Below are 6,037 nucleotides of genomic sequence, written 5' to 3' on the forward strand. Positions count from 1 at the left end.
TTGTAGGCAGTGAGGCGTTTGGGGGGGATTGCACCTGCTTTGGGGTGAGGCGCGGTGCCTTTGCTTTGGTGCTGGGATTCTTTCCACGCAGTGTTTAGGGTTGTGTAGGCTATCGCCCGCCACAGGGCTGCCTGGGGAAGGACGAGACGTGAAGTGCAAGGAGACAAAAGGTGGCTTTACTAGCTTTTCTGTGAGGTGCTGGAGGTTACAGCTTCAGAGCCCTCTGTACCGGCTCTCCACCTGGCTTGCTATTTATCTGCGGGAAGGAGACAAACACGCTTTTTTGTTTCTGTTTTTTTCTGATGCCTTATGCCTCCCGCATACCTGAGCTGCGGCAGGGTGAAGCGCGAGTCCACAAACAATGTCAATTTACAGCCATTTGGTTGGAGGGTAAACAAACCCATGCCTGCTCTCAGACAGCACGGAGTGATAAGGGCAGCAAATTATCTTTCTGTCAAGGTGACGGACAGAATTGATCAGCCTTCGTTTCATTCTGTGCAGGTGTAGAGCAGCGGGGAGCTGCGCTGCTCCTGGAGAGATGCGGAGCCGGAGGCGGCGCGGGGCGGGTTCACGCCAGTGCTGCTGCTTCAGGCTGGGCAGGGCGGGAGGCAGGGGCTTGAGAGAGCACGGTAAAAGTGTTGAGAGCAGGGAAAGAGAGAGTGGCTTTTAACCCTTTCCAGCAGCGGCAGGGGGAGGCTTCTCGCTGCGCGCCCCGAGGAAGTCCTGTGAGCGCAGCGGAAGTGGCAGCGCGGGGCTCTGCTAGGACAGAGATGCCGTTCAGTTTCCAGAAGTTTCCTCGGACGGGCGAACTGGCCCACCTGCCACGGCGAGAGCAGGGGGAAGGAGGCAGAGAGGACGGCGTTGGCCCCGCAGGTCCGCAGCGCGCCGCAGTGTTCCTTCCTCGCCCCTTCCTGCGCTCCCCCTGCCCTGCTCACCTCTGTTTCCGCACAGCTCGCGGTGGTTCCCGGCCGCAGCGTTCCTGCGCGGGGCAGAGGGGCTGCCCTGTGCCGGGAGCTGCTCTCCGTGCCCCTCCGAGCTGCCCTGCACCACCTACCGCTCGCCCCGTCTTCCAGCTCCCCGCGACGCCGAGGAGGAGCCGAGGGCAGCGCGGCCCGACACCGGCAGCGCTCACGCCAGGAGCCTCTCCCGGCCCGCGCCGGTGGAGGAGTTCCTCTGCCTGACGGGGAGGGAGTGCCAACGAGTAATTCCCCCGGCTGACTTCTCCGGCGACTCCTCTGTCACGCTCACCCCGCCATAACCTGCGTAACTACGAGCACCATGAGCTACGACGCTGCCGCAGCTGAGAGACCTTAACCTGAGAGCACGGCACCGCTCGCGGAGCGACATTCAGCCCTTCCCGAACCCGGCCGCGGCAGCTCCGGTCCAGCTCGCGCCATTTGTGAATGACGCGGACGGGCCAAAGGCTCCTCTCTGCCCTGGCTCTGCTGGGCCAGGGGAGCAGGAGGGGGCTTCCAGGGGACGGTAGGACTGCCTGGAAAACAGCGAACCTGCGTGGCTTGAAAACGGCCTTAAACCTGCTTGGGAAAAGGCGTTTTTTTCCTGCTGCCTGCCCTGCATCTCACCACGGTTTTGCCTCAGGCTGGGCTTTTCCGTGCTCATCCCCCCGAGCTGTTTGTTCCCGGCAGGATGAGTGCCTTCGCTGGGAAGTGCTAGCCCTCGCTAGCGCAGGTGGGCCCTGTGCTCAGCTCCTGCTGTAGTAAAAGCTGCCAATCACTGCTAGAAAAGCTGGAAACGGGGAGGTGAGGGATGCCGGGCAAGGGGAGGGGGGGAGAGGGGCCCAGCAAAACCCCGTAACAAAAACTTTCTGAAATAAAAACCCTTTTAAAACACTCTCTGCCTCCAGCTTTGTCCTACGCAGGCTCTGGGTGAGATTTTGCTCGGCTCTTGCAATGCTTCCCTCCTCCTCCCGGGTTTCCTTGGCAGCCCCGGCGGTGCCGCCAGGCTCGCGGAGTCACAACGCCTCCCTTCGCCGCCGCTTCTCGGCCCCGGCCCGGTTGCGGCGGTGAGATCCCGGCCCCTCCTGTCCCGCTGCCGCCGGGAGCCCCGGGGCCGAGCCGGGCCGAGCCGGGCCGAGCCGTGCCGGGCGGGCTGCCGGCCTCCGCCGGGCGGCGGGGAGGCTTCGGGGCTCTGCGCGGCCGGGGGCTGCGGCCGCTTCCTCCCGCGGGAGGAGGAGGAGGAGGAGGAAGAGGAGCAGGAGGAGGAGGAAGAAGAGGAGCAGGAGGAGGAGGGGAAGGGGATCCCGGCCGGCGGGAGCTGCGGCCGGGGCCGTGCACCCGGAGCCCCTGCGGGGAGGCCGCCTCCCTCCGTGCCCGGTGCGCTGCGCATCCCCGCCGTGTGCCCCGGGGCCGGGCGGCCGCGGAAAGAAATGAAATGAAAACGCGATTAAAGAAAAAAAATAAATAAAAAAATAGAGAGCCACATCTGCCTCGGGGGGATAAAGCGGCACGGCGCCGCAGGGCCGGGGAGCGCGGCCGCAGCCTCCCGCAGCGCTCGGCTCCGTCCCCGGCGGAGAAATCGGTCCCGGAGAAACCCCGCAGCCGGAGCCCTCCCGGCTCGGCCCCGGCCCCGGTCCCGGTGCCGATCCCGATCCCGGTCCCGGTGCCGGTCCCGGTCCCTCTCGGTCGGGGCTGCGGAGCGGCGGCGGCCCCGGCCGGGAGCCCGGCCCGGCGGCTTTTGGCGCAGCAGGACGGAAGCAGCGGGCAGAGCTGGGGGTGCGGGGTGGCCACTGGCGTTTATTTGGGTTCCTCGAAATCCTTCCCGCGGCTCCCCCGGGCCGCGGCAGGCAAAATCGGTACCTCGCCGAGCCGCCGGTGCGGGGAGAAGGGTCCCGGTCCTCCGCCTCGTCCTCGGCCCGGCCGCCGAAGTTGAAATCTCTGCTACAGATGTCCAGACACAATTCTTGGTTCGTACGGCTCCATCGCACAAGAATTGCGTTTGGACAATCAGGAGCAGAGATTCCCGTCCCGGGCTCGCAGCGTCTTCCGGGGAGCCGCCTGGAGCCTGGAAAAGAAGCACACGGGGGCCCGGAGCCGCCGCCAGCCCCGGTGCCCGGTGCCCGGTGCTCGGTGCCCGGTTCCCGGCCCTGCCGGAGCCGCTCCTGCGGCCCCAACAAGTTTCCAGCGCAGCCGCGGCGCCTCGCATCCCGATTTCGATTTAATCTCACCGCCACGGGTTTAATTTTAACAACTCGTTTCTTACCCCTCTTTAAAAAAAAAAATAAAAATATTTCAGCCCTTAAAAAAATTAAACCAAGCTCAAGCGAAAAAAAAAAAAATAAAGGAAAAAGAAAAAAGGAGGAAAAAAAAAAAAAGCCCGAAAACGAAAAGCGGCGACTCATCCCTGCCGGAGCAGCCCCGCTGGAGCCGGGGCTCGGTGCACCGGGGCCGGCAGCCGCCGGCGGGGCTGGGTGCCCGGGGCAGCCCGGGGGGCTCGGGGGGGCGCCGGCTGCGGGCACAGCCCCCGGCCCCGCGCCGCAGCGGAGCATTGACCGCTCCCAGCCGCATCGCCCTCCAAATCCGGCCACTTGGAAAATCGCCGAAATTCACGAACGCGCAAGTGGAGGAGGAAAATAAAAATTAAAAAATAAAAAAAAATATATATATAAAATCAGAAAAAGGGTGATAAAAAAAAAAAAAATCGAACCCCCCGAGCTGCTCCCTCCCCCGGCCCCTTCTCACCGAGCGGCTCCCGCGAAGTTGGGACCGATCCCCCCCCCCCCATCCAAGCGGGGGAGAGCCCGGCCCGCTGCCGCCGCTTTGCCCCCAGCCGGCGGCCGTCGGTCGGGCGGCGGGGGCCGGGCGGCCGCCCCCGGGGAGGGCTGCGGGAGGCCGGCTCCCGGTCCCCCCGCGGCTCCGGAGCGGGGCTCCGAGTTTCCACGGGGCTCGGAAAGTGCGTCCCGCGGGGGCGGAGCGGGGCCGCGGTGCTGGGCTCCGCTGCACCTGCTGCCGGCGCCTCCCCCGGCCGAGCCGCGCCGAGCCGAGCCGGGCCGAGCCGCGGCGAGCCGAGCCGTGCCGTGCCGTGCCGTGCCGAGCCGTGCCGAGCCCCGCCGGCTCTGCCCCTCGTCCTCCACGTTGTATCCACCCGGGAGGGTCCCAAATCCGCCCGGGAGGGATGCGCACGCCGGGGCTCTGCGGGCTGCGCCGGGGCCGGGCAGGGCTTTTAGTTGAACGGCACAACAATAAATGTGTTGCAGAGCCGGCGAGAAAAGAATGGGGATGACCTTCAATTGGTACTGGATTTGAATAACACCACGGGGTGATAAATGCCCATTGTGTTTTAGGAGTAATGAATCTCCACTGTCTCTATAGCACAGAAACAGCAGCTGCAACCTGGAGCCAGCCATCTCTTAAAGACACAGCTCCCACGCGGCAGCCCCCGGCCCGGCTCGGCTCGGCTCGGCCCGGCCCGGCCCGGCCCGGCCCGGCCCGGTGCCCCCGGGCTGCCCGGTCCCGGCTCGGGGGGTCCCCGGGGTGCGCCCCGCTCGGGTCCCCCCAGCCCGGCCCCGGCAGCAGCCGAGGTTCGCCCCGCCGGGGGCTGGGGTCCCCCCGCTCAGCCCCCCCCGGCAGTGGCCGTGCACCCCCCTTTGCCCCCCCCCCCGGGGTGTTTTCTGCCCGAGTTTTGGGGTCCCCCCCCCCGGTCCTGCTGCTCCGGGACGAGGGGGGGGGGGCACCGCTCGGGTCCCCCGGTGTGGGGTCACCTGCACCCCACGCCGCCCCCCCCCCGGCGCTGGGGATAAATAATGCTCATTGTTGTCCCCTGATGAATATTACTGACTCGCCAGGCCGGCAGCTGCTGGAGCCGGCCGGGGAAGCGGGGGCATCGCCTGCTCCCCCCAGCCCGGGGGACCCCAACCCCAAAGCCCCCAGCCCCGACTCGCCCGGGGTCCCTGCGCCGCTGCGGGGTCCCTGCAGCCACGGGAAGGGCGCGGGGCTGGGCCCTGCCTTGGCCCCCTCGCAGCCCACCAGGGAGCTGGGGGGCCCTGGGCAGAGCCATGGGGGGCTTGGGGAGGGGGCTGGGGGGTCCCTGGGGGGGGGTCGCTGCCCCTCCTCGCCTCCCCGCATCTCCTTGTAAAGGCTCCAGCCACGTGGGGAGAGGGAAAGGTTTGGGCTGGGAGAGGAGATCCCACAGCCCTGGGGATGCTCGGAGCAGCCCTACAGAGGTGCTGGGGGTGGTCCCTGTCCCTGTCCCTGTCCCTGTCCCCAGCCATTATCTCTGTGCCAGGCCTGGGCAGGGGACAGCTGGCAATGGGTGAGGCCTGAGCACCCCGGGGCACCCACCCTGGGGGTGTCCCCAAAGCAGGGAGGAGGCACGGAGGCGGCACAGGGCATGGGGACCCTCGTGTCCCCGCCAGCCCCTGCCCTGCACCGTGGCCAGGTGGCAGGAGGGATTTGGGGACATGGCCCCCACCGCAGCCACGCGCCTCCCTGGCAGCGCCGTTGATGCTAAACCCGCTCCTAGGAGTGTGAAAATCAAAAGAAATCGAGCGCGTAAAAAAAAAAAAAAAGAAAAAAAAAAAGAGCATCATCCGAAGGCCCCGAGCTGGTTGGGAGCCACCGGCAGGGACCTGCCGGGTCTTTGGGGTCTTTGGGGACCCTCAGCGGGTGCTGGGCCCACGGGGAAGCCCCCGGAGCTGCTCCTGGGCGCTGGGCATTGTTTCAGCCCCTGGACCTGGCGGCCTTTTAACTCGCTTTAATTCCCAACGCTCCCCCCACCTTTTCTTTTTTTTTTTTTTTTAAGTCTCTTTCCCAAATCTCGGCCGAGTTAATGAAGTTATGTGATCCTATAAATGTTAATTGTCTAAACTTCTTCTCTTCTCTCCCTTTTTTTTTTTTTTTTTTTTTTATCTCTCCCCTCCTTGCTGCTTTCTGCTCCACTTGTAATAAAGAAAATATCTTGGCTGGTCTTAGCCAGTTGCTTGGCAACCTCAATTGAAAAAAAGAGAACAGAATGTAACCAATCCAAAGACAACCGAAAGATTTTGGTGACATGTGACCCCTCCGAAAAGGGCAGCCTTAAA

Source organism: Anser cygnoides, chromosome 20 (genome assembly GCF_040182565.1).
Source record: "Anser cygnoides isolate HZ-2024a breed goose chromosome 20, Taihu_goose_T2T_genome, whole genome shotgun sequence".
Classification (NCBI taxonomy): domain Eukaryota; kingdom Metazoa; phylum Chordata; class Aves; order Anseriformes; family Anatidae; genus Anser; species Anser cygnoides.